The 22,240-nt window shown below is 37.2% G+C and overlaps 1 long non-coding RNA gene across 4 annotated transcripts in view; it reads left to right on the top strand.

Moving 5' to 3' along the window:
* The window catches only part of LOC311440017, a 274,632-nt gene that overhangs the window by 241,659 nt on the left and 10,733 nt on the right, over positions 1 to 22,240 (top strand). Inside the window, exon 1 of one of the 4 annotated variants that reach the window (XR_014695153.1) lies at positions 14,074 to 14,085. The exons of the other annotated variants lie outside the window; for them this stretch is intronic. This is a non-coding gene — a long non-coding RNA (uncharacterized lncRNA). Of the gene's footprint in view, positions 1 to 14,073; positions 14,086 to 22,240 lie in introns of those variants that run through there. 4 annotated transcript variants of the gene reach the window in all.

The raw sequence follows: 22,240 nt of genomic DNA, 5'->3' as shown, positions 1-22,240 counted from the left end.
GCCAGTTAACATACAAAGCTCTTGCTCATTTTAGTAATAGTATTCTGAAATATAAGTTTAAATAGGCATTACTGAGATGTGGTAAATGTGGAGGTTTTTTATTTGGTAGATAGGTTTCCATCCTCAACTCCTAGAATTAATAAGGTCAGGATTTCAAGCGTGGTCTCTATTACACTTTATAGCATACGGTTTGGAGGACTATGAGCCTTTTCTCAGCCTCCACTTTAACACATTTCTGTCTTATTTTCATGCTATTATTCAAGTAATTACATTTTTTTCTTTCTAGACTTCCTGTTGTTTGTTTTTTTTGTTATCAGTATTATCATTTATATGCATCCAGTTTAAACTGTTCATATTTTACTAGTGGTGATTTAGCATTTGAGGAAGAGTTATGATAATCAGAAAATGGATTAAGTAGTTTTGATGTAGCTCAATAAAATAAAAAACAATTAAAAAATAAATCAGCAGGACTCAAGGTTTTGTTGAGCCCAGCTGTCACAAGGACTTGACAATTAGAATTTTGTACTGCTAGTCTGTTTTGACTTTGAGGGTTAAAAAAAAAGAAAAGTCTTATGTGCTTGATCTTTATACTGTCTGCATATGGAGGGCAAACCACTGGAAATGCATAAACACTAACTTAGCTTGACTGTGTGATGAGCTTGTGTCCTTTTTTCCTCTGTGCAAGGTCCAAGCATAAGATTTATGTCTCTTGATTACATTTTCTCTCTCTTTTCTAATGTTTTTGGCTGACAAAAATACTTTAAAATACAAAATCTTGTTGGCTTCAGTTATATAGACTGGTGAAGGGAGATGTAGTGGACAGTGGGCTTCTGTGCTTTGACACATGAAGGACACTGTTCCCTTGCTTAGTGATGTTTCCTGAATGGTTGCTGTCTTCCAGATTATAGTGTCAACATCTCTGTAAAATACTGCAAGCTGCAATTCATGGCGGGAGGTGGAGGGGGGGGGGGGGGGCGCAAGTGCTGATGAACTAGTCCCACGTTGTAAATCAGGACCCTGTTTCCCTATTTCCTATAGCAAGAATCAAATAAGGTGAAACAGGGCTTCATTCAGCTTTGGCATTAATGCTTTCATTTCCAGTACTATCCAAATAACATCCTTATTTGTAAACTCTAAGTACAGAATTACATGAATTCCCCTCATTTTACCATTAAAAAATAACTGATTTGAATGGAAAGAAAAACTAAATGTTCATTTTGTTGTTGTTGTTTTGAGCTACTTATGTTAGACTGCTTGTTTTGATGTATTTTGATGTATCATTTCTCTTTGAATTCTCTTTGTTACATAGATAGTGATAGTTTAAATGTGTTTCACAAGACAGGTCATATATAGTCTACAAAGATTCAATCCGCATTAAAAGAAAATAGAGAGAAGACAAAATCTACAGTGAACTCAGAAACTTGTGCTTCACTGACAGGTTCTCCTTCCCCTTCTCAGTAATGCTTAGAAGAGTACAAAGACAACATGCTTTAACTAGTTGTTTGCGTCAAACGCTTATTCAACACCAGTTGTAGTAGTGTAGTTGTGTTGTAGTTTCAGGATGATGTGTAGTGCAACAAGCCAATGAGCAGTAGCAGCTCTCCATGCTGCTGTTTCATCACACTTACTAGATGGTCTTACACTTTCAACTGAGAGCAACTTACTCCGTTGAAAGGGAGGATGCTTTTTTGTTTTGAGAAAAAGCAGTCTTTTGAGTGTGGTCCTGTATACCTTTCTGCATACTGGGCACAGGGCATGACCCATGGAAAGAGACATCTCTACTGTTGCTTAATATAAGTGTTCCTCTTGTTAGTGAAATGTGTTCATTAAGTCTATTACTATCTGTTCCATCTGGCAGAGGAATGAAATAAGAAAAGCCACATGTCCTTGCTGCTAAGATGGATTTATTTCTCAGCTTGATGCTGACCTAAGAGGAATGTGTTGTAAGGTTCAATCCACTGATATTTCCTCTCACAACTTTGAGTTAACCCCTTGACTAATTCATCAAGGCAACAAACTTGGTTAAGTTCTCACACTGTTGCTTCTTTGAGGTACCAAAATGTAACTAATAGTAAGGAGAAAAAAAAAAGTGCATAATTTTTCAGTATATCATTGTTTTAAATTTGATAGCCAAATGCAATGGCTGCTGAAGCAGCACAGACAAGTAGTCCTCAGCTAATTTAGACGGGGTGGGGACAGAGCAATCTGAGGTTCCCCTGTGGGAAGCACATCTCTTTGTTCAGACCTGTGGCATTTAGCTGTACACCTGTCAACGTTCCTTTAAAACATTCCAGTTGTGCCATTTTGGTTGCAGACCTGCAAGTGGGTGGCTGTGACTCTCCCTGTTCTGAACGGAGCCCAGAGCAGTCATATCAGTGTTAGGTAATGACACCCTAGAGCTGACAGGCTTCCAAAATCCTTTTTGTCTCACAACTGGTACAAATCTTCATAATTGATTTGGATTGTGAGGCTGGTAATATAGCACGGAGTAGCAATTAATGCTAACATTTTAGTCTCATTTCATTCTGTCAAATACACTTGACACTCTTTTTATGTGCGAGATTGTTAAGTATAAAGCCATGTGTCTCATTATATGCCTATTTGTCATCTCCCTTCAGATCACTGCCACAAACGATGCAGGTAAAGCCTCCCCTCCCCTTAATTCTTTTAACTCACTGGTATTGCAAGAGGAATTTGTAACAGATGCACCCATAGATTCCTGGAAATCAGATCAGTTGCCACCTCTGCCTCATTACAAGTAAACCTGTGGAAAAATGTTCTTTGTGCTTCTATATACATGTATTTTATTTAAAAAAAAAAAAAAAAAAAAGAAAAAAGAAAAAAAAAAAAAAGCCTTAAAGGCATATCCTTTGTTATGGTGTCATTTGGAAACAGAAATATATTCAGATCTGAATTAAGAAATCTGCTGTATTAAAACTCCCCAAAGTTATTTGACACTCCACTTTTGCTATAAGAGTGACTCGGAGATGTCTGCTCCACTGTGCCCAGGCCCATGACTGGCTTCAAAACTAAATGTTGAAGAGAGAGAGATGAGGTGTGCTGCATGCATGGTTAGGCTGCTGTTTGTTGTGAAATTTAAATGCTGCCAATAGAAGTTCTGCAATTCAGATTGAAAGAAAACAAGGTCAGGTCCTTGATGAGAAATGGCCGTGCAGACTAAGGCTGATGCTGCTAACAAGAACCTCAGTGAAGTCCGCTAAGCCAGGCCTCCTCTACTAGCAGTGCTGATGGATGTGCCCTGGTGCAGTCTGTTTTCTTTGATTATTTTTAAATTAGATTGAGATTAATTTGGATTCATATTAATCTTAGCATTGGTTTAATTAAATATATGCATATCATAGAAATTTCTAATCTTTTGACTGTTCCTTAGTGAATGTACATCCAGTATGAACAGCATCTGATATTGTTAGCCCAGGATGCACTATATGGCTTCAGTTTTAGGGCTGCTGGATAGACACTCTAATCATTTGATCATCACTGTGAAACTACTGATTGCTTTCTTAAGATGAGACTACTGATTCTCTACCAAGTCTTTCCAGTTTGGGGGGGGGGGGAAAGAAAAAAAAAAAAAACTGTTCATGCCCTATTCATGTGTTGTCTTTGTTCTTTTTTTTTTTTGCCAGTGCTGGGAATTTTTATGCATATGGTAAAAAATGCTGCTCTTGCTATCTGCTCATCTTATATGCATCAAGTTAGGGACAGATCAGAGTCAAACAGGACATGACAGTTTCGAGGAGTACTTAAAAGGAAAATCTATGACATGACAAGTAATGTATGAGTGCCTGATCCAAAAAGCCTCTAACAAGTGTACAAATCCCTGTCATCTAGATCTCTGCATCAAAAGGGTTTGCACACTGGAAGGCCGCTAACTGGGTAAATTCCACCTCTGTTGACAGCTTCATGGGTGCAGGTCCAACAAAAAGCAGTACAATTGCTTTAACGAGGAGTTCCTTCAACCTCAGAGGAGACTGGGGCACTGTTAGCAGAAGGCTCTCCTAATTTTGGAATACTCTAGGCTCTCTTTGCACTAGGCTTCAAAAAGAAGGTCAGAAAGAGAGCTGCTTCAGTGTGGACAGCCTTTCTCACATAGTGCTTTTTCTTCTGAGCCAGTGCTCAGGCTGGGCAAGCTGGATCCATACTGCTGGAAAGTCTGATGTTAGGTGACTTGTTAAGCAAATCATCTTCGTAGGTCTCCTGAACACTGGGGAAAACAGCTGTCAATATTTCTGCCTCAATTTTAAAAAGTTGAACAGGTTTCTGTAGGTTTCATCACTTAGTCAACTGCGAAGCTAAGTCAGGATTAATATAGAACCTTAGGATTCCTTACTTCTCTTTTTCTGTTCATCCACCCATCAGCAGTTAAAAATAAGAAATAGTAAACTGAAAAAACAATATTAAAAAGAGGAGAAATTCAAAATCTGGAATAGGTACTGAAATTAAAGAATGAAAATATTTTTTCTTTCTCTCTTCTTCTGTTTGTTTTTTTTTTTTTCTTGCCTTTTTCCTTCTCTCTCTACATTTGTTTTTGTTTGTTTTCTCTTCGTTTGTTTAAAGCACAAAAGGTGTTCTTGAAAAATACTAGGTGGTTATTGTCTTGTGTCCTTTGAAAACCTTCAAACTGCAAAAGCATTTTAACTAGGATTTAGAGTTACTTAAGAGTTAATCTTGACCCATTGGCTAGACAATTTCAGTGTTTCAGTAATTAAAAATTCTGTTTCCTCAGGGCTTGTCCTTTCTTTCAGCTTTTCATCTCAGCTTGGTTTTTGCCATCTTGATTTGCACCATTTAAAAAAAAAAAAAAAAAAAAGTCCCTGTCACCAAATATCTGAATGTTAGCGGTGGGTTCACTAAAGAGAGACCAGGAATGCTGAGGTCATTGCTTTAAACTTTTTTGTATTCTGCGTTTGCCAGGGTAGTCTGTGCAGAGTATTCGACAAGGCGATTGGTGTCACAGCTTCATTACAACTTCTTAAAGTATATCATGCAACATGAATGAGTCTTTAGCAAATGTATACAGACTGAGGGGGAAAAAGGAATTAATACATTATTACATCATTTTAAAGTCTCTCTAATCTCTTTCCTTTGTAGGCAAGTTTAGCAATTTTACAAAATCCCAGTTGAGCTAAATCATGTTAGAAGGAGTCTGGTGAAAGCCTTATTTCTATTATATAGTATATAGTATTAAATCATATATCACTTAAAAATCAGCCCCCCACAAACATTATTAAATGACATTGTGATGCAGCTGTTCAGAATCCACCATGCAATTTGTACCTACTTGCAGAACTTCTTCAATACAATACAAATAATAAATGCTCACATCAGTGTGTATATGTACCTATAGATATATCTATGTGTATATAACTCTACATGTACACATGCTGAAGTCATAAGCACAATATACATTTCTTGGAGCATTATTATTATAGCACATTCCTCTTAAAAGCAAGATATTTTCCCCAGACAGTCTCCTGCTAGCTTTTATCAATTTCATTCTTTTAATGATTCATGGTTTTACTATGATGTGCTATTTGTTACATGGGACTTTATAGATATAACAGTTTTTATTAATTTGAGAGGTTTCCACTGCACAATGAGATGGCTCAGTATGACAAAGAAAGTATCATAAATGAATTGATTTGTCACCTATCAGAATGTGATACAACAGTGATTTCATTATTGTGGTTATTTCCTTTCAATTATCTGTGAACTCGGGATGCTACATAGCATTCCCCTATCAACCGACAGAGAGGAAAAAAAATCATAAAGATAAACATAAGTAGGTTTCACAAATAACCTTCAGATTATTTTGTGTCATAATTTTTCTTCCTTAGGGCACAGTCTTTAATGAGATGAACAAAATATTTATTCAAATGTTTTAAGTGTGATCTCCTAGGCAAACAGATACAATGTCAAATATTTTCTGTATCTGAACACATAACAGTGTCGTTATGGAGGGTTGCATGCATCCAGCAAGATACGGTTTGTCTGTAAGATAGATTTCCTTATGCCTATCACAAATGGGATCATAAAAACATACAAAATGCAAAGCGTTCTTACTGCAGTGAGTATTTAGAAAGATACGAGTTTTTCCACATACACAATTGGGTTTATCAAAGGAACGAGTCTGCAGAAGTGATGTAGAATTAAGATACTAAATTCTCCTAGGTGTCTTTAAAAGTCCCAGCCTAAAACTCTGTAGCTTTATTCGCTTATTTACTCCCTGAAGTAGCTCTACAAAAAGTTATTCTCTTTTCACCCATTGTGAAAAGGTAAATCAAGTGTTCTGATGTGAAAAGATAATTTAAGCAATATTATGTTGTGCTCATATGGACCTGGAACATTGATGAAATGTTACCACAACATGACTATAGGATGGCAATTTTGTAAGAAGTGAATTTTTAAACTTTGAAATCAAGCAAGTATTGTGAGTTGCACTAAACTCTCTGCGATTTTGATTACCTGAGAATCTGGGGGAAAACCTGAGAAATGCTGTTGCTGGGGATGCTGCAGCAGATCTTTTAAAATAAAAGTAGCCCTAATAGATGAATTTTTTCTCTTTCTGCGCTGGATGTTGTGCTTTACATAATAATAATAATAAGTGGCACTCCTTTAGGACTTCTTGATTTTCTACTGAAAACAAATCCCAGGAGTGGTCATCAGTATCTCTTGTATTGCAGTTGTGACTAGAGGCTGGGTACCTGCCTGGCGATACAAAAAGAGATTGTGGCTTCTTGTATGAATACTGGAACAGACATCAGATGCACTTGGCTTTCAGGTAGTTGAAAGAATGATATAAATTCATAGTTCCTACCCAGAGGTGTGAACAGTGCTACATTTGGAGTTCCTTTTATTAAATCTTAGTAATTAGTTTTATTTAGCCTGTTAGATATATCTTAGTAAGATGCCAAGTGTTGATTTACAGGCTTTAGATACTTGAGCATGTACCACATTCACGGGTAAATCAATACACTTGGTAATTAACTTGTAAGTTTAAAAGCTTAACTTCTTGTTAGTCAGAATTAGCCAAATTTTAATTTCTAAATTCAACCTCTCTACATCCCCTTAATGCGTGCGTACTTCATATCATTCTAGTATCTCCCTTCTGAACAGTTTCCAATGGTTTTCAGAATCCTTTTTGAAATGCAGATGCCAGGCCAACATGTCCAGCAGGTTGCCATTCTGCAACAGAAAATAGATGCAAGTAGACAAAATTTACCCACTTAAACCAGAGTAGAGGAGGAGTGTTCATCCTGCTCAGTTTTAGACTTCTTCCTATGTAAGAGATTTCTTTCCTCCAGGAAGTTTTTTGAATATTTCTTCAGATGATTTATAAGATTAGCGTCAGATTATGAGAGAATTTTAAAACAATAAAGTCATATCCCAACAGACTCAGTTATGAATTTTAAAATTGAATTGACAGAAATTTACAAGAAGTTTAACTTCTTACTCCGACTGGTGACTTGCACTTGGAGCAGGGAGGATATTTCCAATAGTACCCCAAGTTTGACATGCTGCAGGGTCTGGTGGGAGTGGAGATTCACATTCCTCCTCCAGGGATATAACTTCACTGCCTTTCACCAACTCTCTTAAACCTGACAGCAAAGGAGTATCACAGAATATAGTAAAAAATAATAATAATTATCAGAAATTATTGTAACAGTTTATTAAAATGTGGAATGGCAATCTTTAAAATATTGAAAATTACTAAAAGTAAATGAAATGTCTCACATAATATATGAGAAATAAAGCATGCACAGTTCTGTATTCATTGTATTCTTTGTGGTTAAGAAACTGGGTGAAATTATATAGGAGCACATTGCTATGGAGCACCACACTACATTTTATCAGACCAGTGGAATACATGACATTTGAAGTCAGAAAGACAGGTGTATTCATGCCATTTTATTCTTTCTGTCTGGCCTTTGCTTTCACACATTGTATGTGGTTACATCAAATTATTCATGTGCACTAATTCTAGGTTTCATTCATGGGTTTGAAAGATGAAGAGACAGATTCAAATATGGGAAAAATGACTAAACCTGAAATGAATTCAAGGTGAACAAGTATTCCTGCCTCCTACATTGACTATTTCATTACCACTCTGACCTCTAATCACTAATAAAGGTTTACTCTGTCTGGCATTAAAATAGAATAATATGTGCAAAGCATATCTTTCAGAATAATTCTGCGGCAACAAATGAGTGTCTCCCTTAGTCTGTGTGCGTGTGTTGAAAATATACATGTAATAGGATATTATGTCTGAAAACTTGCAACTAGTGAAAAAAAAATCAGGAAGACATGGAAGTGACTGCAGTTTTTATAGCAAAATCAAAGCAAGTTCATAACCAAACAATGTTCTTTAAAAGGTTGATGATTGTCTTCTGATTTAAGTATCTCCATTTCTGCTAAAAAGAAGACTTTTCTCTGGGAACTCATTTTGCTTCTAGGTATTTAATGTATGGATGATTAAAAAAAAAAAAAAAAAAAAAAAAATCTGTATCTAAGTGATCATAGTTGATCAGTTCAGAATACACTAAAAACATACCCCCTTCTTTTTACTTTTTTTCTATTTTGTGTGGTTGCATTAATTGTGTTTGTTATATAGCAAAGAATGAAGTGTTTTATGAAGAGAAAGAAAAAGGAATTATTATTTCTGTGATCCACTGTCACTGAGTGTACTACATTTTCAGAATAAGATCAAGCATAAAAACATTCTATTATTCAGGAACCTCCTTGTCTCTGGTAAGAAAATAAACATTTTTGAGATTTTGCTTATTGTTGAACAGGCTGTTAGTTGTACAAGCTGTAGTGAACAAGATCTATGAGATCCTGAAAGTCTTATAGATGTCATCATTTTGTCCTAAATGTTATGCCTTTAGTATCATAAACACTTCTATTGCCATCTTCCTGTCATTTGTTAAAAGTAGCAGCAAAGTCTTCCTGCAAAGTCTTTCTGCAGGTAGACTGGAGTAGGCCAACTGGTTCAGTCTTTGTTCTCTAATTAGTTCACGTGTTCCTGAGTCAGTTTTCAAGCCTGAGGTTTTTTAGAAGGATAGATGCTATACAAGCTATCTTGCAAATATCCAGAAACAGTTTCACAGGCGATTTTGATTGACCTCAGTAACATTACCCAGTCCTCTTATCCCACAAAAATGCTCCCCACTTGAGAAAGGGTGACAATAACAAAACAACAAAGAAAAGCTCTTCTAGAGAACAGGATGTCCTCTTCTCAATGTGTATTTCATGAAGACAGAAGTAAAAAATATACATGCACGAGTAAGCTTTGTTGGCATCTCAGCAGGAACAATACCTTATTGTTCACCCTCACTGTGACTTTGGTGTACATACCTTTGGACAGAAATGATCTGAAAATATTGAAGGGAGATCTGAAAATTGTAAAGTCCATTTCAAATCTCACAATAAGTTTTCATTATGAAGGATAATAGTAGCATAATGGTGTCTCATGGTTACAGGCCATCAGAAACACACAAACATGGAAAGAACAAACTTAGTATTGATTCATCCTCTATTCATTCACAACAGAATCAAGATGCAGTTTTGAACTCGTTTATGTCTCAATATAGCTAAATGAACTTGGAAAAATTACACCAATTTTAAACCACAGTGGGATCAAAGTCCCACCTTCAGAGTTTGTATCAGGAGATTCTAAGCAAAAACACTTCAAATTACTTCATCCTCATCAATGTATTCTTTCTTTCATTTGTTTTAACAGTCATCTAAAATGATCTTTTTTCAGTTTTAAAAGGCACTAGGAATTTGCTTTTTTTTTTTTTTTTTTTTTTTTTTTCTATTTTAAGGTACATATTACGAATCATACAAACAGGAAAAACAATGGAGAAGTAATTAAGAAGAAAAATAGGACTCCTTTGTGATTATATAATCAGTTGTGCTGTTCTTAGGTTTTCAATATTTCCAATTTCTGCTTGTTGAAGCTACTCCAAAGAAAGTAAAGGAAACACTGACCAGCCCTCTGATATGAGCTGCCAGTATCAAGAGAGCTGCTTGCCTATAAACCTGTCAGACTTCATTAATACTTCTCTAAATCTTAAGCAAATCCTGGCTCATGTAATGGGAAGTGTCCAAGGTAAATTATCAGCTACCTACAGAAAACTATGTTCTTAAAAAATATATATATTTTTTGGAAGAAAAGAAAACCACACTATCTAGTATATTAGACTTACACTGTTTTGATGTGCATGACTGTTGTTTTTTATAAATGTATTCATTTATTAAACTGTGAGTAGTACAGCAGAACATTAAAAGTTTCTAGTATGAGTACAAAGTCTTGCTCAATTGGTTAAAAAGCTTTTGCGGGGTTAGAGTTAACCCAACCTTATATGGGAAAATTGTACCCAAATACTCAAATCTGCTTGAAAAATTCTGGGGTAATGTTTTGTGTAAAAGTGATTTGATTTAAGTATCTCAAAAAAATGAAATATTCTGCCTTCTACCTCCCTTTCAATAAGACAGACAAGTGGATTATCTATTTTTTTTCCCTTCTTAACTATCTTATTTGCTGGAACTATGACTTCAGGATGATTCATCCCCTTTGGAGAATTCCCATTGCCCTTACCAAAAGAATTTGGCTTTTAAAAAATTCTGTGGTCACAGAACAGATATTGAAGGGAAGGCAGTGGTGTTATTCTCTCCCTTATGATGAATACATTACATGATTGGTTTCTGTTACTGGGCTAGCTAGTTCTAGACAAACACCCAGAAATGTTTATAGTGTGTGTGTTGGCATCTTTTCTTGGTGGCTTTGTGCTTCAGGTGTATGCTCCAGTTCATGTAGACAGTCATTTTTTATGCAGGTCTCCTAAATTTCAAAGTTACCAGACAACCAGATTATAAAGGGAGAGTATGTCTTTCATTTCTCTTCTCGTTAAAGAAATATTTTAAAAATTTCCCCATGGTGTCAAATGGCTTGAAGAGAAAATGCCAATAGCAGTTAGAATATTTTGTAGTACGGGAGTTATAATGGCCTTTTGTAAATGGACTTGTAAACTTAAATTCTACTCAGAACTTCAGCTAATCTGGATTTCCAGCATCCTTGATTCATTTGCTATTTGCCACGTCTTTAGGGCATGAAGCCTAAAAAGAATTAGAACCCTTCATTCCATCTCTGTTGTGTTGGGATGGTAGCTCCAAGTTAGCCTCTCATGTTCATTTCTGTTATTTACATCTGGAGCACCTTTTAAGAATATTTTTTTTCCATACAGAAATCTTTTGTTTCAAATTAAAGCAAAGGGTCTTTTTTATGCAAAGAAACAAAGTTCCTTCCTGTTCAAAAGCAAACTTGGTTGTTCTTATTAGTCCACCAGATCAAACTGCAAACTAAGACGCTTGCACAGAGACGGTTGGGGGCACCCTTAGAGCAGTCAGTATAGGTCCCAGAATGGGGACCAAGCGACCGTGTCATGAATTGCCAGGTGTGAGCGGGGACATGTAGGTAAGGCCAGAGGTCAGCCAAAGTCATCATCACCGCATGACAAATGCACTCCTGAGCTGCAAGGCAAGCAGTATTTGTCTATTATCCTTGTCATAATCTCATGGTATATTTACTCCTGGTAGATGATAGTTTTTGGTGTCCTCCACCATATAGTGAGCAAGTGTCACTACTGACTCTCCTGTGAGGCAAAGGAGGTAGTGTCCACGTCATTAATCATGGGCACTTATCTAGCAGCAGGGGCCCATCAACCTGTGACAAGTTTCTATTCCATGGACATTAACTCCTAAATACTGTCACAGTCCTGCCATAGATTGTAACAGACAGCAGAGAACAAGAACAAGGAGAGTTTCATAAAGCTTTTTTTTCCTTGAGTAGATGAAACTTCCAAGCAGTTATTTTTGCCTCCATTATTTTGTTAGACCCCTAAAAAGTTTGAAAAAAGGTCGATTTCAACTGTACCCCAATCCATTTGGCAGATACTGATTCTCTTTTGCCTGTTCCTGCTGGAGTTTGATCATTAACATCCTCTCTGTTTGCTACTTTATTTGTTCACTAACATGAACCTGGGATCGGGGCATTTATTAGCATAATTGCTACAAGAGCATACAGCTTTGTTCCTGAGTAGGTTTGATATAAAGAGTGGCTAATTCTCTTTTAAAGTCTCAGAAGTGGCTGATATTTTACAAGACGGATCTTTTCTTTCTTTCTACAGATGATCTTTTTAAACAGTACTGACACACATAAAATACGGAAACTACTTATAAAAAGTATTGAACTGTTTATGTACTTCGAACAAAATAATCAGAATTGGATCTGTTGTGATCACAGACATGCTCCCTGCCCAAGTGTTAATCTTATTGACTTAGGAAATGAATACTGGTTGTAAATAAGAAATACAATGAATAAAATAATTTAGGAAGAACTTACCTATAATGTTTGTAAATAAATGTATACTTTTTTTCTTCCCCCAAAGTGTGTGGAACACAGTCACATCTGAAATTTCAATATTTCCATCATCGGAGTGAGCTGCAACATGCAGATCCCTAATTTCTGTGTGTCACACGGGGGGAGGTTGCTGTTCTAACATTAAAAGTTCATTAAAATGCATTATAGGAGAGAGAAGAGGTGGAAGGAAAGAGATCACATTCCTGTAGCTTGTCATGATTTTTCATATCTTTGGTAAAGAACTTCAAAACCAATTCAGTGAGCCCACTCCCAAATGTCTCTGGGGAGAAGCATGGTAAGACTGCCTGGGACATAGTGAGGAGGTTCAGCATGGTCTCTGAAGCATCACCTACTTTAGAGATAAATAGCACAGGGCCCCTTTGGGACTTGCACTTGCTAGAGGCTGCCACAGCCCCTAATCATTTCCTTGATGCATGAAAAGAAGTGTAAAAAATAAAACTTTTTTGTCTGTTTTTGTGGCAACTCTGATCAGACCCAACTATTAGAGATACATTCTCTGAAACACTGAATTGTTGTTTTGCACCCTAAGGCACCAAAACCCCAAAGACCTTGAAATACAACACAAATAAAAAGCATCTGTTTTTGCCACTAGAATATGTGTATTAATACTGAAACAGGACCCTTAGATGCTGAGAAGGAGCTTTTTTTTTTTTTTTTTTCTTCATATTCCCCATTATTCAAGAAGTCTTTGATAAAAGCAACGTCTTGTGGAGGTCTGAGCAGAAGGTCAAACCGGCTCCAAAGCCTTCGAGGAAAATCCACTGTGACAGGAGTAATTCTGTTGCTGCATCTGGAAGTGGATATCATTGTTGTCTTTTATTGCTATTTGGACATATTAGCACAATAATACTATCATATGTGATGTAAACATTGTGAATTCAGAGCATGCAGCACAGGAGATTTCTAGCCCTATCTGGAGCTTCTGAGGCTCGACCCAGTAATAATATTGCCGTCTTTCAGTGAGGAGGCATCACGACTGTCACTGCTAACAGGCGGCTGTGACCTTCCCACAGCAAACTTTATCGGAAAGCTAAGTAAGGGCTCTTAGGAACTCACTCCACAGGGACACCATGGCTGTGCCGTGTTAATCGCAGTGGCCACGGACCCTTTGTGACGGGCTCTTTTGTTACAGAGGGCAGGGAGATGGGATGCAGGGGCTCGATCTGGCAGCAAAGGCAGCCCTCTAAGAGAAGTGCTAGGAATTTGGAGGGAGAGACTGTGTGAGGGTGTCAAGCTAGGAATCCCTTTGATTCTATCTATCAATCAGTTCCTAAAACAATGTATTTACATTTCTAAAAAGGCAGAAGTGACTGGGGTGCATTGGGGCTGCGGAGGAAGCGAAGGCGGGTTGTATTCCTCTGCCTCCCTGTAATTCCAGCCTTCTTTCACAGCTGTAAATCTTCCTCAGAAAGCTTTGAAAGTCTTTTTGAGTGTTAAAAGCTTGGGTGGTCAGGGTCAGGTGAGTTCCTTCCTCCCTCTTTCCCCACACAATGAATAGTTTTAAGAGGCCTACCCTTCTAGTTAGGTTTCCTTATCTGCCCTTTTTATGTCCCTCTCCCTACAGGAAACAAAGCGGCACATACAACTGGCTAGGGACTGTATAATTCCTAATGCAGATTTAAAAGGTAAAAATTCTCCTTTTCTTGCATATTCCTGGAGGACAGGATCAGTACCTAATGATCCCACCTAGTCATAGATGCAGTTATGCTTGCATGTTGCGGTGCTGCTTTACCTGAGATTATTGTGTTGCACAGGAAAAAAACCAAGCACCAATAAATAGCTTCCAAAGCAATGAAATGCTCTGATCTTAAAATATAGGGCCATATTCAGGTCCTGTTCATTCACATGCAAAAGATACTGCTTATACAGGCATGTGCCAATTCTACTTTTTACTCACATGTGTCTGGTTTTGAATACCTGCTTTGATCTGTGAATGAATAGCACATGCTGTTGCAGATAATAGGACATGTTATGTATTTTGGCAGAAAGCAGCTTGAAAACAATGTTTTGTTCCAGCAGTGATTTTGAAGATACAGGATGATGCTCTGAACAGAAGCTAGACCTTCCTTTCCTATTGGTTATTTTAAAAATGTCTCATGTGCCTGTGTAAAAATGCCACAGATAGCTGTGTTTCTCAAAGATTTAACTGCAGTCTGCAGCACATACATCACATTAATTCCTTTGACTTTTAAAATTTTTATCTCCCTATTATTGTCTTATATCGACAAAATGTCTGTACCTTTAAAAATGGAAGTCTGATTATTAGGACCCTTCCAAGTCAGGTCTTGTCCATATTACGAAATGGGAACAAGGTTTAATCACAATTACCTGCCATGCTGAATATGATTTGCTCTGATCTACAGTGACAGGTCAGTTACGGTCGTCATTATGTCACATCTCCATGCAACAAAATTTCATAATGAAAGCAAGTCCACAGCTAGTGAGTTTTAGGAAACACAATGCACCACTTGTTGTATATGTAAGAAAAAGACTTTCATGGAACAGTGTGCACTGGGTTCAGCCTGGAGAAGAGGAGGCTCAGGGGCGACCTTATTGCTCTCTACAGATACCTTAAAGGAGGCTGTAGTGAGGTGGGGGTTGGCCTGTTCTCCCATGTGCCTGGTGACAGGATGAGGGGGAATGGGCTTAAGTTGCGCCAGGGGAGTTTTAGGTTGGATGTTAGGAAGAACTTCTTTACCGAAAGGGTTGTTAGACACTGGAACAGGCTGCCCAGGGAAGTGGTGGAGTCACCATCCCTGGAAGTCTTCAAAAGACGTTTAGATGTAGAGCTTAGGGATATGGTTTAGTGGGGATTGTTAGCGTTAGGTCAGAGGTTGGACTCGATGATCTTGAGGTCTCTTCCAACCTAGAAATTCTGTGTGATTCTGTGGGTTACATAGAAAGAAACAGTAAAAGCTGTGAAACCATACTTTGTATCTAAACCACCTTTTAGAAGCTTTATTATCAGCAGACTGTTTTTAAAAAGTGATGTTCTTTCAGTGGGGCCTAGGAAATTGTGGTATTTGTGACTACAATAAGTATCCTCAAAAGGACAAACTTCCCAGACCTGCATGAATTTCTGAACGTCTCTGAAGAGACATTACAGCTTTTACAGGAGCTGGGACAATACCAGAACTAGCTGTCTTCAGGATTAATTCACAGCTCTGCAGAAAGTCCTTCTTTGTAAATCTAAACTGAGTTAAGGACTGGATGCTAAATTCCTTTGGTTTCAGCAAGACTTTGGATCTAAATAACCACATATACTTCATTATTTTAGTGTTTGATAATACAACTTATTGAAGAATCTTGTAATTTATGGCATCATGCCAGTAACTGACCAAATCAAAGCCTTCAGCTTCTTATATTTACCTACAGAAGAGCTCCTTTTCAGTATTTTTTCTCTTTTAGGAAATAATCCAGAGTATTTGCAGTATAGTAAGTGTTGTTTTCCCCAGTTTCTTTCTTTTGTTTTTCAGATATCAAGACAGTTTCAACTGGGCCTTGGTCTTTGTTTTCTTTAAACCTGTGTAGCCTCCCCTCTCTTACTAAGAACTCAGTTTCTGTATGAGTTGTGATAGTCAGGACAAACCTCTCTTTCTTAACATTATGAGCCAGTTTTATCATTTTGGAAGACTAAATCTGGATTTCTGCATTTATGTCCCTAGCGTGCATTTATATGTCATAATTGCAGAACTTCTTTGTTATAGTTTATATTTCAACTTGTTTGTACAATGAAGTTATAATAATAGGGTCATTATTTCCAAAGTCAAAGTCCCCTATTGTAGAGATGCCTGGCAGAAGGTACGTTTGGATAGATCATGTTCAGCACCTCATAAAAGTCAAGTGCTTCCAGTGGAGCCCAGAAAAAGAGTAGCACCCAAACTGACATTTTGGAAGGGAAGCAGGATGCTGGGTGAGACAAAACTGTGGCATGTGTAAACAAGTGGGCTAGAAAACCTGCTGTATTTACTGAAAGTTGTGTATATTACTGCTCTAAATTTACTCTGGCTTTGAATGGGGCTGCTCCTAGTTATTCTAGAGTAGTTATTCTGAGCCCTAAACAGTATTGTAGTGGGATTTAGTCCCAGAATTGCAGTCAAGCACTTGCTTTGGTGTTTGAGTGACTCAGACAGTAATACCAAATTCCTAAATCAAGGTGAATAGTACAATGCTATCTACTAGTATGAAAACCATTCTGTTTTTCTCCAAAGTTTAGCATTGACTTGACCCTGTAGCCAGCCATACACAAAGAAGTTACATGGCCAACATCCACCTGATTTTCAGCATAGTTGCCATGGCCTAGAGCAACCTCTGTCCTACACGCCTAGCAGGGCCCGAGTGCCCACCTCTGATCTGCTGAGCCACCTCCCCTGCTGACTTGCTCCACCTTTCTCTGTGAGCACTGTCATGAAGGTGTTCCCAGCCGGATATGGTCACAACAAGTGCTAGCTGGGCCCCACTACAAGCTCTCCCAGCAGTTCCCATCTTTGACTTCTCTGCAAAATTGCCTACTTCCTACTCTATTACCAGTTCCTTTCTAATGACTGCAGTATTTGCAAGGGAATGGAGGCACATACTTGTCCTCTGGGTGCATAGAAACTACAGAAAGTTTCAACTGTACTATGGGAGGAGAAATCCTGGTGCTGTGCTGATGGTGGGAAGAAATTAATAGTGAGCTCTAAAGAGAGTTTTCTCCCATCCAAATGCCAGCAAGGCTATTTGGGTGGGAGAAAAGAATGATGGGATTTGCTTGAGGTTTTCCGTTTGTTTCTTTTGATTATTTTTTATTTACTCCTTTGAACTTTTGAGAGTTGAAAGCAAAACCTGAGTAATGTCTTTCTCTGTCACACACAGCAAGACAGTAGAAAACAACATCACATTTATAGGATGAATAACTGCTGCAGCACTTAAATGGCAGTGTCAGGCTAGTGAGCAAGCTACATGATAAAAGCTGTGCTGCACTGCTGAAGACAAAACTCATCCACTATCTACTGTGTCTCTTACACGTGGGTCAGAGTGCAAATTCACCACTCACAGGAAGTTTTATTGACTCAGTTGTAAATTTGCATGGGGTATAGGCAAGTGTAGACCTAAACCCAGAAAGAAACCCTCAAAATGAACTCCCAGAACATGCAGAAATCAAATGCCCAGTTGCAGTGAAAAGTTAGATGGCCTAGTTACCCCTGGCCCTGGTGTTGTTGAAACCATGTTTAAACATGTCATCAAATATTTTACTGCTCCTCTTCTACCCCCTTGTTTCCGTCCTTACTTTCAAGTGTGAAATGCCACCAGCACTTCCAAGTATGAAAAAAAAAAAAAAAAATCTCTGCCTGTTTCTGACAAAAGAACTGCATCAGTTTCTTTTGTCTGCCCAGCTTGTTTCTGAAAAGCTGTGCCATAAATTTCACAGGCAGTCAGCTATGGTGGCTCTGGCAAATGTTGCTGTCCTTGCTGCCCATCTCCCTGCTGCTGGAGAAGATTCCTCTTCTCTGCAGTAGTGTGAAGAAACTCCTCTTTTTCTGCCAGAATTAAGAAACAGTGAATTCTTTACCTCTGTTTTATGGCTATTTAATAGTCTTCTTCAGGTAAATTTACTAAATAGTGATGCTGTCTCTCCTACTGCCAAAAAACTTCCTACTCCCTTCAAAATTTTTCAAAGGAGATCTGCCCTGCTATGGAGGAGGCCATGTGTTTAGCATCCCTCAGGAGAATTACAAGCCCAAAAGATACACGTTTCATCCAAGAAGATGATTTTTCTGTTGCATGTTTCCTCATGAACAGCACTTGTACAAGCACACTCATGTTCCAAGACTGTAGGCTTTTGGCTTAGGTTTAGGCTATTGGGTTAGGATTTTCCATCATAGCTGAAAAGTTCCTCCACAAGAATTATGGGTTAATTGTTTCTCTTTCCATGTATTTAGTAGTGTCTAATACTACACTGGACTAATAACAAAAGGAAAAGAGTGAATCTCTCTGTTACTGTTTATAAGTGACTAAGGTTTTCCGAGGGGTCAGGAATGGATATAGGGCTCCTAAGAGAGACAGAGCTGATGGGCCAGAAACACAGCTGGAGCCCAGATGGATACAGGTGGGAAATACCCTTCTCTGCACGCAGACAGGACCTTCTTCAGCGGCATGGTCAGAGGCACTGGGGCACATGCCTGGTCCTTCCCAGAGCAAGCTAAGGCTTGAGGAGATTTTCTATTTTGCTCCAGTCTAGTCCTGGAGGCTTTGCCCTCTAGTTAACTCTCTTGTCTGGGTCTCTAAATTTAGTAAAACTAAGTCTGTCTGGATTAATTTTCTCCTAGCCATGCATCTTATATAATTGTGCCTGTACCTCTGCAACTTTACCATGGCTTGTTACATTTATATATTAATAACAATTAATAATATAATTAATTCATTGCCTTTTTCAGAATTGCATATAAATACATGCAATACTTGATTAAAAAAAGTCTCCTGTAGTTTTGAAGTGAGATTCAATGCCAGAAATAAGTAAGTGCTACAACTTCCTTCTCTTTCAAAATGTAGTTGAGAATTTGTATTCAACTCCTTCCTTGCTTGCGCTTGGAAACTCCCCAAAAAGATGTTTTCATTTTCACATTGATGAACTTCAGGAATAATACGCTGACCAAATGTTAAGTAACAGAGACATTCTGGGTCTGTTGGCTAAATATTTTTTTTTTATTTTCCATTCCACGGAAATGGAAAGTTTCTACTGTAATTGCAATTTTAGATAGTTGTACTTATGCTTTAAATAAATAAAAGACACAGAACAGAAGAAAGATCTTCCTGAAGAATCCACTTATTCTATTATATAGAATATATATTATATTTTATTATTCTATTATATAGAATAACTAATTTCATGTGCTATATATGTGTTTTTTGCTGGACTGATATGTTCATAAAGGGGATTTGTGAACTTTTTATGTTTCTTCATCCCAAAAAATAATAAAAAAATAAAAGTTCTCTGAAATTATTTTTAAAGCTGCTACCCAAGATCTGTTAGTCAGATGTGATTAATATTAGAGATTTCTTACTAATTGGTTTGCACAACTCTATTCTTAAATTTGAAGGGTTTAAAGCATGTGTTTTTGAACTTCAATTGGTCTGTCTTTACTCTGATGCTAAAGTGAAGTATTCACACAATAGTATCAATGTTACAATTTGCTGGAGCCCATTAAATCCAATTCATGATCTTATGTATTTCCATTGCAGGTTGGGTGTCTAGTTTCCTTTATAGCTCAGTTTCCAAGAATCCTGAACTACTGACAAAGTATTTGCATACTTTAAATGTGCAAACTTTACAAAGTTTAAATATCCCTTTTTATTTATTTTTATAATGTCTTTGCCTAGATCAAGGAACGAGCTTTAAAAAGGAGGCTGGAAAAAAACTGTCATTAAAACAATAACTAAATTCTTTAGGTCAGCTCTTTATGTGGCATTAAGCAGCTTCTATTGAGTATTTGATAGTCCGTGATTTTTAGCTTATCTCTTCAGGTTTTTCCACGATAAAAATCCATCAAATTAAATTAAATAATCTATAAAACAACAAAATTAATAACAAATGTTTTATCTAGTTTCAATTGCCATTACAAAATTAAAGTTTAAATAAGATACAAGGTGTGGGATAGATATGTAGTATTAGGGATTTTTGGAAATACACCTTTGGTGCTTTTATTTCTAATAAAACTATTGATGTGAATTGTAAAATCCTTAGTATCCTTAGTACAAAGACTTCAAAGGTGTCAGTGTTGAAGTGGCATCTGCCCTTCTCATCTCATCTGAAAATAAGTATCCAGGGAAGGTTGAGAAATATTAGTTGCACAAATGATAGAACAATACAGCTGATGGATCAGAACACAGTTGCAATTAACATTTGTGTTTTAGAATAAGTCAAAGATTCATAACTAGAGCTATTTTCTTTTGTTGAATTTTTCTGTGTTAATAGGAGTAAAAAAAAAAAAAAATCTAAAAGAAAAAGCAAATGGCAAATAACACTGAATTTATGCTCTTTTTTTTTCTCTACAAAGAAAGAGATTACTTCTACGTGATGGTTCTAAGATGAAAATGTTTTTATTGAATGATTGTTTTCTCTTGTGACTCACAAAGAGAAAGAAGAGGGGCTGTTATGAAAAAGCTGCCAGTCTATAAAATTTAAATTCTTACCAACTTTAGCTTTAAGGACTTTGGGACTCATTTCTCATTTGCCACAATGCAAATGTAAACTGTATTTTACAAACACTTTAGGGTTGTTTTATAATGCCAGAACTATGAAAAGTGCCCACAGGGTAAATGAGAATCAACCATTAGCCGGTGGCCAAAGCCTCCAGCCTCCAGTCTGGATTAGGACCGTTGAGAAAATGTCTGAAACAAGTCACAGTCTTTGAAATGTTTTATTCAAAACTTCTGTTGCTATCAATTTGACAGGGAAAGAAGGTCTGTTTGAAAGTTATACATGAAAATGTCAGTGTTTGCACCACATTTTTCATATTTGTACATAACTTTCTAGATTTTTCAAAGAGTCTCAACAGACTTTATCATATTCTGTTTTATTATTCCATTCTGCTTTCACTGATAGTTTGTACAAATGACTGTTGAGCCACTCAAGGCAGAAGCGGTGGTTTGTGCCAGCAGGTTCTTACATTACCTGCAAGTACTGCAAGTGAAAACAGCATACTTTGGGATTAAAAATCTGTGGAAATCCAAATTTAATAATGAGATGCATTTAGGTCTACAAGAAATGTATTTCCCATACAAAATATACCCTATTTTTTTCTTGGATAGCGATTTTACCATTTGAAGTGTGCTATAGCAGCAGAGTTTTAGAGACCTGTTTTCCCACGTCACTTGCTTGTGTCCTTCTGTGGTATTTGCAAGTCATAATCAAAATAAATAGTTATTAGCATGTGTTGTGCTTACTTAGCTGACAGAATTGCAGAGAACAAAGGCAGGCACTGACGTATCAGATAATTTACTCTTGATCCTATACCAAATCCAAACAGCCTTTCTCCTGGGTTATCCAGTGCTTCAGGAAACACCCAGATTCAGAATCCCTTCTTCCAGAGAAGAGCTGGGTTGGAGAAGAGATCTCTAGGATCTCTATGTCTGGCCACTGAAGAATGGCTTTTTAGAGCTTGTGGTTTGTAATATTTGTTCAAAGGGAGGAGTAAAAGATCTCAAAAAATTTCTCAATGCAAAGAGAAACAAAATGAATTTTCTAGTGTTTTTTTTGTTTTGTTTTGTTTTTCTTTTGTTTGTTTGTTTGTTTGTTTTTTATGGCTTTTTATTGAGAAATTAAAGGAATTAAAGTAAATCAGAAATCAGTGTTAAAAGCTAAAAAGCACACAGGCCTTACTTCAGCAACTACCTGAAGAAAACAAAAGAATATCCCAGTCAAAAAAAAAAAAAAATTGTTTTGCAGCAAAGCCTCCTGAATAGTAAAAGCCATAGACCTTGACACAATACTTGCCATGTGATAATTCTGGAAATTCTGTACTTCCTGCAAAGACCTGAATACTCTGCAAGAAAGTAGAAGAAAGCACAGGATAATTCTGAGCTCTTTATGCCCAAGAACAAGCTCAGTCCCCACCTATGTTCTCACTAATTTCACCTCTCCCATGGACAGAAACCCCATCAGATGAGAATGAGACAACAATTTAGTGAGTGAGGCAGCAAGTAAGGAAAAGGGAGTGTACTTCGTCATTTTCTGTTGCCATGAACTTTCTCTTCAGGACTGCATCACACATGATGCAGAATATACCAGATAAGGCCCTG

Source organism: Aythya ferina (genome assembly GCF_964211825.1).
Source record: "Aythya ferina genome assembly, chromosome: 7".
Taxonomy (NCBI): Eukaryota; Metazoa; Chordata; class Aves; order Anseriformes; family Anatidae; genus Aythya; species Aythya ferina.
Note: the sequence above shows the minus strand (reverse complement) of the source record. Positions and strands in the feature narration are given on the sequence as shown.